The sequence below is a fragment of the Sus scrofa genome, chromosome 1 (genome assembly GCF_054392235.1).
Source record: "Sus scrofa isolate SSC_HxYL_T2T_F1_AM1 chromosome 1, Sscrofa_HxYL_maternal_Yorkshire_Landrace_v2.0, whole genome shotgun sequence".
Lineage (NCBI taxonomy): Eukaryota > Metazoa > Chordata > Mammalia > Artiodactyla > Suidae > Sus > Sus scrofa.
Window position 1 is genome coordinate 151348981 of NC_139383.1, and position 13436 is coordinate 151362416.

The window sequence follows — 13436 nt, forward strand, 5'->3', positions numbered from 1 at the left end:
TTGGGTCATCATCTCTATGCCAATATGAGATATCTTTATCAACCCAAATAAGGCACTCTCCACACATCCCAGAACTGGCACCCGAGTATGCTTGCCTCACATGGCTTTCTAAAAATGAGGATACCCAAAAGGAAACTTTTTTCTGTTTATTCTAGGTGCTGGATGAAGCAGTATGGATTGCTTCAGGGGCAGTAGGCCAAATTCAGATCTTCCTCAAGGGGATGTTTTCTGGCTAGAGTGGAGTCACACCTCCACTCCTAGTCCATCTTTTGAAGGATGTTGGATCGTGAGTGCTATGCCTTCATGAATCCAATGATGACACAGACATATCAGTGAGGATACATTTAGGAACATACAACAAATACAGTTATACACAGGGATATAAACACTAAAGGGAAATCCATACCTGCCTACTGAACTGTCCCTCTTCCTCTCTCCCTTCCTTCTTTTTTCCTATTTTTTTTCTCCCTTTTTATTTACATGCATACTAGCGGGATACAAAAGAACATGTGCAAGAATGGTGGAGTGGATATTTGAGGCCATGAATAATGTGTCAGTACATGAAGAAGTTATGCATCAATAAAGAACTCCAAAGAGAATGTAGAGGTGAGTTGGTTGTCCACCAAGCAGAAGGATTGGGTGCAGGCTTCTCAGCTGATCAAACACTCTGGAGGTGTCTGGAAGACCAGAGACATTCCTTCTGGTCTGTGCATGTAATTGGGATCAGTGGGTCATTGTGGTCACCTCTTTCTCAGGGACAGGCAAAAAACATGCCTGTGAAGACCCATATAATCCATGCTTGAGGAAACAGCGAAGCCTGACCACTCTTGGTCACTCCATTAGTCATGAGGGAAAACCCTGCATAAGACTTTTAGGTCTGGAACATGGGTCTTCCCATGGGCCCCAAACACCAACTATTCTACTCCTCCCTCCTTTGTACACTCCTTAGGTCTACCCATCTACTTCAGGCAAACTCGGCATCTCCGTCTTGATGGACATGATAAAGCATTACTCCAAAGGACTCTACAGTGCTTTTTTTTAAAAGTAAGTGTTTTAAAGAGGTGTTTTCTCCTCTGGAAAGTGCCATTTTTAAAGGTTGTTTCTCCAGGGGGGGAAGAATCCCAAATGAAGCACAAGGGGTCCAAACCCATCAAAGTGCCCATAGGAACCACTGGCATCACCAAGAGACCAGGATCCCTGAAACTGACCTGTCTAAGCCTTATGGATGCTCAGAGGCTGCCCTTCAGCTTTCTGACTAGCCAGGAGCACCTATCATCTAAGACCTGGTGCCTGAGTTAATTCTTGCATCTCACCATTTGCAGGCCTGCAGCTTGATCCTTCCCAACTCAAGGTTCTTGGGAGACTGCCAGGCCACAACGGAGGTGGCCATTCCTTCAGTATATCAGCCTTATCAGTCTCAGGGTGTTCAGAGACCCTTAGAGAAATTTCCCAAGGGGAGGAAATATTGCCTCCATTGCCAATTTAATTAGAATTTAGATCTATCAACATTCTTTTTCTTGCCTGAGATCATATCTGGTTAGTGATGGCACTGTAATAGAGATCAGCCTTTCTTTGGTATTGAGGGTCTTGAAAGGTCTCTTTCCTTTGTATTAAGGTGAGAATGTCTCTCCCATAGTCTAATGTCCTCTGGGGCTTGGGTAAAAGGCCAAAGATATACATTCACCTGTAATTCTTCAGGCCATGGTGAAACCTTGGCTTAAGCATCTTACCAAAACACACAACCCCAAGAGAAAGAGCAAGGGAAGGCCCTGCAAATGGCCTCTTGGGGCAGGGAAATTGGGATCAAAGTAAAAGCTGACAACATGTACATGTCCTGGCCACATAGAAGCCCATGGTCACAGTAGAATTGTAAAAGCTGTCCTGCAGAAATAGGGTTCCTCTATGCCCAAATCCCATGGTTCTAGATGGGGCAGAAAAATTCCTGGCCTCCTGCCCCTGGACTGCCTCTTCCATTGGGCTTCAGCATAGTCCTATTTGGCATGATTTTCAGGTCACCATCTCTCTTTAAAATAATATACTTTTTTTTTTTTTTTATCTTTTGAGGGCTGCACCTGCAGCATATGGAGGTTCTCAGGCTAGGGATCGAATCAGAGCTGTAGCCGCTGGCCTATGCCAGAGCCACAGCAATGTGGGATCTGAGCCATGTCTGCAAACTACACCACAGCTCATGGCAATGCTGGATCCATAACCCACTGAGTGAGACCAAGGATCGAACCCCTGCAACCTCATGGTTACTAGCCGAGTTCATTAACCACTGAGCCAGGATGGAAACTCCCATAAAATAATATACATTTTAATTGCACAGCCAGTTATTGCATTATCATATGTCATTTCTTTTTGTCTCCAGCATGCCAACCCCTAGATATTTTAAAATTAACAATATGGCGAACATTTATTTAATAATATTTTGGTAGAATTCAACTCAATACTTTTTTCGGTATTTTCGGCATCTGAATAATTTTTCATTCTTTTCATTACTTATTTTCTCACTTTAAGACAGATTTCAAAGTGAATATCTTCATATTTCTGTCATGAATCTTATTGCTTCTTTTCTTAGTGATAATTATGGTTAATTTTGACTTTTTTAATAGTTTCATTTACTTTTTTTTTTCTTGGAGAAGTAAAACAGTTATACATTTTTCAAAAACTTCTGCATGCCTTCAGTTGTTTGGAATCATGAGATCATTACATTGATCAATTTATTCTATTAATAGCTACTTTATGTTGGTATCTCTGCATTTTTTCATTGCATATGAACTGCCTAAAATCTTATTCTTAAAGCCACATAATTTTTTTTTTTTTTTGTCTTTTTAGGGCTGCAAACATGGCATGTGGAGGTTCGCAGGCTGGGGTCCAATTGGAGCTGTAGCTGCCGGCCACAGCCACAGGACTGTGGGATCCGAGCTGCATTTGTGATCTACACCACATCTCCTGGCAATGCCTAATGCTTAACCTACTGAGCAAGGCAAGGGATCGAACACGCATCCTCATGGATACTAGTCGGGTTCATTAACTGCTGATCCACAACAGGAACTCCAAAGCCACATAAGTTTTTGACCACAAATCAGATACACTTGTAACTGTGGTATTTTAGTATATAATTTTAAATTAATATAGAGCCTTTTTGAACATGGATAGTAATCCCTGTTATATTGAATGTCCTCTTAAATATCTTATCAACTTGAAATCTACACAACAAATAAAATTCAATAATCTATGTAAATGTGTCTTTTATACACTCAGAGAAAGCCACACTACAGAGTGGGATCCAGAGGTAAAAAAATCTATCATATTATTTCTATTCATTTTCATTCCAAAATATTGTATTTGCCCATGAGAATTTCTTCAAGTTGGTCAGACACTCATTTGAGATAAAGAGTAAATATTTCTAATTCCATACCACTAGCCTATTCACATATAAATTAGAATCTTCTGGCATCATTTGTATCATATTCTTTATTATATGATGCATTTGGTACATATCATGACCTGTAATTTTGAATATTTTTAAATTTTAAGTTTAAAATTTTAGTTCCTTAACAGCACAACTGCTAAATTTCAAATCCTCTTTTTAATGGCATTTTCCTTCAGATATGGGAGATACTTTAGTGTTTCAAAGTAGCCCAAAGTGACTTTTAGAATGCCCTAAAATTATAAAAATATCATTCTCGATTACTGTGGTTTTGTAATATTGCCTGAAGTCTGGGAGAGAGATGCCTCCTGCTTGGTTTTTGTTCTTCAGAATTTCTTTGGCAATTCTGGGTCTTTTGTGCTTCCATATAAAGTTTTGGATTGTTTGATCTAGTTCTGTGAAAAATCTCATCAGTAATTTGATAGGGATTGCATTGAATCTGTAGATTGCTTTGGGTAGTATGGCCATTTTTACAATATTAATTTTTCCAACCCAGGAGCATGGAATATCTTTCCATTTCTTTACTTCTTTACTTCTTCTTTAATTTCCTTGATTAATGTTTTATAGTTCTCAGCATATTAAGTCCTTTACCTCCTTAGTCAGGTATATTCCCAGGTATTTGATTTTTGGGGGTGCAATTTAAAAAGGTATTGCATTTCATCATGTTTTTTGAATTATCTTAAGCAGTGCATTGCAGACCAGTGAATCTAAATTTCTCAACTTCAATATTGTTAATTTCATATTAATATAAAACTTTTACTTATAAGTTTTCATCAAGTAGGTCGGTCACTTAGTCAACAGAAAATTCCATTTTCCTGTTCCATTTACCTTCTGCTTAAACCTTTTTGCCTTTGGAGTGCATCTTAACCAATCATCAGTGTTCTATTTGGAGTATAACTATCACCATGGCAAACTAAACACTAATCATCAATGCAGTTTTGCATCCCTTGGTTGAATGTCTTATTCAAAGCCACATTGAGAGAAAAGCAGTGGATTAAGCCCTCTATGTACTTTACTATTAAAAATTGTAAATCTCTGAAACAAAGTTTACAGGATGATTGCTTTTTTTTTTTTTTTTTTTTTACTTTTGAGAGCATATACAGGTTTGATTCCTATGAGTTTCTTTTAAGATATTATTGTATCAAGCCACAAATAAAATGCCTATAGAGGAAATATGATTCCATATATATTCCCTGTATTGTCAGCTAGGTTTATCTCCATCAAAATTCTATTGGTTATGATTTTCAGGTCATCATTTCACCTCAGGACAATAAGTTATCATCACTGACCCACACCATGACACTCCACAAGCACATGGACACTTGAACCTGAATATACGTACCAGTCAATTATTGTAGCAATATGGGCTGGCATTTAGACATATTAAGTGGTATACACCTGACTCACATTAATTCTCCAAGGCTGCAGGCCAAATTGTGATCTTCCTCTGTACTCATTATTTAAGTACACAGGAGTAGGACACGTATTAAAACTTAAATCTCTCATGGAACATGGCTCTTTATTGCTTTTCCTTAATGGAATAATACTGTTTATACTCAGAAAATGATGCATTATGGAGACTGTAGACTATTTATAACCGTACAGTAGAATAACACAGAACATAGGTTTCTTTGGAGAACTACTCAGAAGCTGTCAGGAAAACACAAGAGCATTCCAATGATCATCCGTTTTATATATAAAAAGTGCCATACCAGTAACATTTGGCATTGTCTTTTGCATATGAACTCTCTTAAATGACACCCCCTTAGCCACATGAAGTTCAGGGTTTACAAATCAAGTATCAAGCTACTGGGAATAGTATTCGTTTTCAGGCAGCCTCCATCATTCATCGCATATACATTATTATACTGAAAATAACTCGTTAATGTGATACTAACACACTGAAAATCACATATTAGTTTTTTCATTAATATAATAAACTTTAGATTTAATAAGAATAGAAAATTACTGAGTCTGATTTTAATCATGTTGGAAGAATATTTCATTTATTAAAATTTATCCAATGACCCATTCAATATTATAGAGATATTGCTCTAGTCATTTTTAGATACCTAGATGATTATTAGACATTGATCTAGATCTAGATACCAGTTAATCAAAATTTTATTAATTTTAATAATACCTAATTCAAATAATAAGCAAATATTTTTGTCATAAGATTACATTAAGTATACTGGCAATCAATAAGAAACCCTGTATCAATATTAATGTTGACCAAATAAACAAACCTAACTGCTTTGGGGTGAAACTTCTCTAGTCTTTTGACCTATTTTGAATAAATTTATGACTAAGGCTACCACATTCCAATTAATGTGAAGGTTTAACTCTTAGCAGTATATTTCCCTGTAATCCATAAAGAAAGAAAAAGAGCCAAGAATAGAACCCCAATATGCAACACTATTATTAGGAATTATAAATCATTAAACAAAACTTAATGAATGAATATTTGTTTTTTCACTTATAAGCACGTAGATTGGTTTAGATACACATTTTTCTTAAGGTTCCTTTGACTCAATTCAAATCTATCTCTTTGAAGGACAGGCACCATCTAACATATTAGTTTCACATATGTGTAGGTGAAAACATATGCCCTTTAGTGAATTAGTTTTATTAGTTTTGTTTTCAGAAGTTTTGAGCTGAAACTGACAATTTTCAGCTCTTCTGTCTATAATATGATTAATCTTTTCACAACATTAATCTCTCCATAGATAGTAACATGCCCGGCATCTAATTGTTGCCTTAAGTAGGTGCAATCTTGTATTCCAGTACTAATAAGTGTATACTGCAGTCGTTGAATAACTAGTTCAATTATAGAAGCGAAGGCTTGTGAAAAATATTTAGCTACCTTTTTTGCAGCAGGGTTTCATTCCTCAATGTCCAATTCCAATTTTTTTTTCTCAATTCCACTTTTACTTTTCTCTAGTGCTATATTCTGTCTTAGGTTTTGATTCCACCCTGTTGGCATCTGAATTACATATTTCTGCAATTGTCTGAAGGCATTAGTATGTTTGTTAGTATTTTTATATCAATAGGGTTTGCAATTGTAGTCCCAGCTTCTCTTTACTTATAAATATGGTATTAATATATCTCTTTTAGTTTAATCATGACACTGTTTTAATCCTATTGTAAAAATGTTTAACAATGATAAAGCCTATTCCACACAAGTAGAATTGAATTGACTCAAATGAGCAGCAAGAACATTTAAGGATATGGTCCATTTAATGATCTGGAAAACCTTAAGTATGAGGATTGGAGACTCCTGAGTTTTAAACAGAGTAGGCTAATTTTTACTGGACAATATATTTCAGGACTTTTGAAGGAAATATCCTTTATGATTTGGGCTAGGATATTTCTTCCTCATTGTATATTCATTTCAGTTTTGTTAAACTGGACTATAATGGCTATAAAAAATAGAGATCAGTTGGAGTTTTGTGTTATTGTTTAGGAACTTTCTATTTGAATGTACTTTCATTAAGTTTGATTGGTTAAAATTGTCTTCCATTTAGTATATTCAATAACACAAAAGGTGATATTTAAGATTATTTTATTTGGGTAAAATTGATTAGTCTGGGGACTTGACATTTTTCATTTCTTCTAAATTTAAACAATCCAGTTGGTGAGTCTTAAGTATTATGACAAAATAGGTACTTCTTGAGTCCTTGTTCCATATTCAGAACATTTGTAGTCAATTCAATCCCTTGGCATTAAGATACTAATTTTAAAGGAAGAAATTATTTTACTATAAGCTTCATGTTCAACTCATATGAAATAGAGTAAGTAACAAAATTATAATGGTCAAAATAATTATGAAGTAACAAAGAAATCTGTCGCTGCAACTGTCTGATCATTAGAGAAGCTTTCTCTGCAGCCAGCATATTATTTTAAGTTACTCTCTAGAGCATTTAATCTTAAGGTTACTAATGGGAATCGTAGTCCATTCAGTCATAGATGTTGGTTTCACAAGAGAAGCGTGCGTCCTCTTGGGTTTCCTCTTCACCTTAATAGTAGTGTGAATTATCAAAAACACCTGGCAAGATTCTGTCTGGTGTGATGAATATCAGTCTGATATTGGAATAATTTCATACATACCAGGTCTCCTGCTCAAAATTGATGACAAACCTCCTCAGAGGGATTTTTCCAGCATCTGACCACATGATGGCAAAATTGGTACAGGGAAGCCCACAAATGGGAAGCCCGTGATATGTATACTCATGACTGCTTTTTATTTATTAGATAATAGGTTAGGCTTAAACCCTAAATTCAAATATTTTCAAATTCAATTTGAGAAATACCTTTCTTACTAGAGGGAGTTAATCTAATTTTTAATGAAACTAATGGTAAGGCTTTGGGCCACTGGATGTTTGAGTGGTTTGATATAATTTAGCCAAATAAATTTTTAGGGTATGATTCATTCATTCCAAATGTTCAGGAACCAGAGGCAATAAAGAATAGGCAAATTTTGAGTATTTGGATAATATTACAAAACTCCTAAATTACTACAAATATAGAGAATTCCAAACGTTAAGATCATTTAATTTAGTATGTTGTTTCCCACTGAGCATCAGTTGTAGCCAATGGAAACAGGTCTGGCCATTTAAATATTATACTCAGCACTACTAAAAATATTTAATACCTTCTAAATTTGTAAGCTTGAAAAAGTCCATTTGACATCCTATTGCAGGTAAGTTTGGCCTTAAATGGCTTCCTTAAGTGCTACCTAAAAGTATATTTTTCAAACAACACATGTTTATATTAGTTCCTGAATTATTTAGTCCTATATACTTTTTGTGAGATTCCAAAATATTTAGCATATTCTTTCTATTTGAAGGAGTTTGTCAATGGCATGAAAAAGCTATCCAAGCATAAAATTGGGATAAAAATATTCTCATAATGTAATTTCCATTCTACCATGGTATTCTTATTTACCCTTGACTTATAATTTTCTAATTCTTATAGAGCTAGATATTTCTGAAATTATGAATAGCAATTTCTGGATAGAAGAAATAGATATTTAATTTTTCCTGTCTAAAATTTAGTAGATTTTTTCAAAGCTTGGAATGAAAATTCTTTCTTAAAAAAGATTCTTTTTTTCCAGTATGAGTTATACAATCAATAATATAAATCTGTTAGAGAATTTTCAATGACTCTAATACACTGGTAGTTCGTGTCTCATGTATTGTTTTAGTTCTTGTCAGCATTTGAAAGTCTCTATCTATTCTTTCAAAGTTGGCTGGTTGCGTAACAGACCACAAGTGTATTTATTATCAGCATAGATTTTCATTTTAAGACTGAAGGCTAATCTAAGGTAATATTGTCAAGATGGCAAAAATAGGCATCCTTAGCCCTAGTCCCCTCACGGAAAAATAATTCCACAACTATACACAAATGAAAATGTCAGGGATAATACCTTAGTAAGCCAGTGGAGCACACATCAGATAATCACATCAAAAAAGGGTTAAACATTTCACTTTGTACATATCACCCCTTCCCTGAGCTGGAATAGCAACATACTGAGAAGGATCTCCTTGGCCTATGAATTTTCCACCTGGGGAAAAAGAAACTAAGACATATGTCCAACTTCCCCAGTGTTTCAGGTTATTATCTGAGAGGCCCACTTCTCTCTTATCTTACATGGCTACTGAAGGAATTGGTATTAGCATACCGCCTGAACAAATAGGAACAAGGAAAAAATACATAGGCCCAGAGCATCTGGTACTACTGTCTTGACAGGATCCCTGTCCTTCCAACAGCAAACTTGCCCAACCAGGGCCCTTACGACAACAGTGCTAGAACAAAGAATCCTCCACCAGCCCCACCCAGTCAGTGAGCCAAGCTTGCAGCCCTGCCTGACTATAAGGCCCAGCCAACACTTGCCCCTGACACAGAGTGATCTCACTCAATTTCAGAGCATTGGCTTGCCTTACCTGTCCACATATGCCAAGAAGTGGCCTTCCCAGAATCCCAGGCTGAGCTTACTGATGGATGATTTTCCTTCCCAAGCCAAGGTCTACTGACTTGAAGTGACTACTTCCTCAAATGTGAAGACACTAATGCAAGAATATAAGCATCATAAAGAATCAGATTCATGTAGCAGCACCAAAGGAAACCAATAAATTCATAGTAACTAAACCTAAAGGAATGGATATCTACATATAGCCTGATGGAGAACTCAAAATAATTGTTTTACAGAAGCTTGGGAAACTAAAAGAGAAGACACCAGTTTTTTAAAAAAACTGAATAAAAAATACACAAACAAAATGTCAAAGAAACAGAAACACTAAGAAAAAACGAAGCAGAAATCCTAGAGCTAAAGAATAACATCACTGCACTAAAATTTTCAATAGTGAACTTCAGCAACATATTCCAAACAGAAAAAAGAAGTAGTGAACTTGAAGACAAGTCATTTAAAATTATTCAGTCAGAGGGACAAAAAAATAATTTTAAAAAGAAGTAACAGCATCACATGAAACAATATTTGCATTATCAGAATTCCTGGAGAAGAGAAAGAGAAAGGGAGAGAATTTTTATTTAAATAGTGGCTGAAAGTGTCCCAAACTTGCATAGAGAAATGGAATTCATGAAGCTCAAGAGCCACCAAAAAGACTGAGCCCAATCTAGTCTATACCAAGACATGTTATAGTTAAATTGTCAGAGTCAAAGACAAAGAGAGAACTCTGAAATCAGCAAAAAAAAAAAAAAAAGTGACTCATCATACACAAGGGAATTCATATATTAGTGTAATAGGATTTATCAACAGGAATTTTTTTTTTTTTTTTTGCCATTTCTTGGGCTGCTTTCACGGCATATGGAGGTTCTCAGGCTAGGGGTCTAACCAGAGCTGTAGCTGCCAGCTTACGCCAGAGCCACAGCAACGCAGGATCCGAGCCGCGTCTGCGACCTACACCACAGCTCACGGCAACGCTGGATCGTCAACCCACTGAGCAAGGGCAGGGATCGAACCTGCAACCTCATGGTTCCTAGTCAGATTCGTTAACCACTGCGCCACGACGGGAACTCCAGGAGTCTTTTATTTTTTTTCTTTTCTGGGGCCACACCCATGGCATATGGAGATTCCCAGGCTAGGGGTCTAATCGGAGCTGTAGCCGCTGGCCTACGCCACAGCCACAGCAGCATGGGATCCGAGCTGTGTCTGTGACCTACACCACAGCTCATGGCAATGCTGGATCCTTAACCCACTGAGCAAGGCCAGGGATCAAACCCACAACCTCATGGTTCCTAGTCAGATTTGTTAACCACTGAGCCACAGTGGGAACTCCCCAGCAGGAATCTTGTAGTCCAGGAGATAAAAGAATGACATATTCAAAATACTGAAAGGAAAAAAAAAATCTCGCCAACCAAGAATATTACTAGTAAACCGGTAAAACTGTCCTTTAACAATAGAGGTGAGATTAAGACTTTACCAGTTAAACAAAAAAAAATTGAGGGAGCTTATCACCACTAGACCTCCTTTATAAGAAGTGTTCAAGGGCTGTCTTCAAGTTGAAATAAACAAAAGCAAAAGTTTATGAAAGTACACAGCAGGTCCATTTTTAACAGATTATCAAGCACATCAGTATACAAGATATATTCTTCTAAGGGGCTACCTGTTTACATAGGAACTTCAGAGGGTACAGAACTGGTAGAAGGTCATCCAGAAACATCCATACCTTGGATGTTTTCCAGGTTAAACAACAAAGGGAGTAGAAATTGCGGAATCCATGGCTTTAGTACCCAGAAGAAAGGATTGGAAAAGTCTGAGATGGGGAAAAGTAACAGAAAAGTCTATTTCATTTCCAGTTCTAAGGTTCTCTCGTGTCAATTTGGTTTATTATTTTTCACCATTTGCCAATCATTTTCCGTCTGATTTCCTGGGGTGGGGAAGATTCTCTTGAGGTGATGGTAAAATTTTAGAGATAGATTGTATGCCTTGAATCTTAGTCTCTTTCAGCATTCTTTTTTCCAATGTCTTGACTTTTCGTTAGTGAATTATTGACTTTCCATTAGGGTATGCATTCTTTGTTGAGGGCCTCAGATAATGTTGTGTTCCCTTATAAATAATTATAACTAGGTAGATAAACTGCATCTTAAGTTTCTTCTACATATTTTATCAAAGCTGGTTGTAGCCGCCACTATCTGAGAAACCATTTGTTCTTTCCATCAAACTACTTTTTCTCTTACTTATATATTTTTTGTCTTTTTAGGGCCACACCCACAACATATGGAGGTTCCCAGGCTAAGGGTCTAATCAGAGCTGTAGCTGCTGGCCTATGCCACAGCCACAGCAATGCCAGATCCTCAACCCACTAAGTGGGGCCAGGGATTGAAACCGCAACCTCATGGTTCCTAGTCCGATTCGTTTCTGCTGTGCCACGACAGGAACTTCCATCTTACTTGTATTTGAATTCTTAGCAAAAAAAAATGACATAAAATTGGGGGGGGTTTCAAGGTCTATTCTGATCTTCATATGTATTTATAGTTGTAACCTTAGGAAGTGCTTCAGTGAACTGTAATTAAACACAATGAAGGACTCAGCTTCTGAGTGCAGGATTTAGCTGAGTCTCTCAGTTTACCTTCTGCAGAAAATTTTCAAGGAATCTTGTCAGTAGTGCTTTATGCTAAGTTTCTAAGGTACAAAGAACAGAATAGTCTGAGTTGTTGGAGAAAGTGCGCAGTTGGATTCCTGACAACTTAGAATTCCCTAGTGTGGAGAGGTTACCATTTTGCTTTCTTTGTGCCTGTTTCATCAGTCAAAGAAAGTCAAATAGACAACAATTTGTATAGCAGCCAGCATGCAGACCCATGTAAATGTTTGTAGACTGAAAACAAAGTACAGAACACCTCAGGTAATTTTTGTGGATCTCTTAGAGCACTAGGGGGAGGGCATATGGGCTTTTAACATTTTCAGTATCTGCAGCAGTCCTTAATACATTCTAATAGGCATTTGAGTTGCTGGAGTTACAAAAGTATAGGGCCAATATTCTTCATATTTAAATGAAAAATAAATTAGTTTCTATGATACAGCAGTTCCCATTTTGTCATTTAATAGCATGACTGTTTTTTAATCCCCTTCTTCCAGGTCACTAGGCAAACTCTGTACAACCTGATACTTTCGCTCTACAACACAGATTCTTAATAAAATTTTCAATGACTTCTCACTCTTTTTTTAAAATCATATCTGTTTCCATAGCTTTGTTTCACATAACCTTGAACATTCCTATATCCCTTCCCAAGAATGGCACCCATGCTGGGGATTAGCATAATTTTTATGTCATCAAATCTCAAGACACAAGTTATGGCACTCCACCAATACATTTATTTGATCCTAAAAAGTCTAACCAAGATTGCCTTAAAAATCTGTGCCAAAGTGGACTGGGGTTTGGGTAGATTCAGTGAAGTTAATCTGGTTAGCTTTTATGTGTCCCTAGTGTAGGTGGGCATAAAGTCGTCTTTCTCAGTAGACTTTATCTAAGGGGACAGGAGTATGACAGTAGTCAAAAATGAAAACTATATTTTATGACTACTTTTCCTAAAAAGTAAATAAGATACCAGGAAGATCCTAATTTTATTCATTTTTACATCCACAGGAAAATAAATATCTGGACTTCAAGGATTCACAATTGTCAGGATCCTCGAATAGTCAGAATCCAAAAATAATACACAAATGTAAAACATTAAAACCCTGAAATAATATGAAAGTATTGAATTTGTCTACTTGGGCATTTAGAACCAACAAAATATTGCACCATAGAAATGATACTGTTGAATCACAAAACTTTCTCGATTTTCAGTAAACAAACTCAAATAAAAAGTAAAATTCGGAGTTTCCGTCGCAGCGCAGTGGTTAACGAATCCGACTAGGAACCATGAGGTTGTGGGTTCGATCCCTGGCCTTGCTCAGTGGATTGACGATCCGGCGTTGCTGTGAGCTGTGGTGTAGGTTGCAGACGCAGCTCGGATCCCGCGTTGCTGTGGCTCTGGTGTA

The 13436-nt window shown here is 36.7% G+C and overlaps 2 non-coding genes across 2 annotated transcripts; both read right to left on the reverse strand.

The window, feature by feature from the left end:
* Window positions 1–1975: 1975 nt before the first annotated feature.
* On the reverse strand, window positions 1976–2058 carry LOC146406442 (small nucleolar RNA SNORD115). Its single transcript, XR_014832803.1, has one exon. It is a non-coding gene; the product is annotated as a small nucleolar RNA SNORD115 (small nucleolar RNA).
* Window positions 2059–4640: 2582 nt separating this feature from the next.
* Window positions 4641–4724, reverse strand: LOC146406443 (small nucleolar RNA SNORD115). The gene has a single exon (XR_014832802.1). It is a non-coding gene; the product is annotated as a small nucleolar RNA SNORD115 (small nucleolar RNA).
* Between the last annotated feature and the right edge of the window lie 8712 nt (window positions 4725–13436).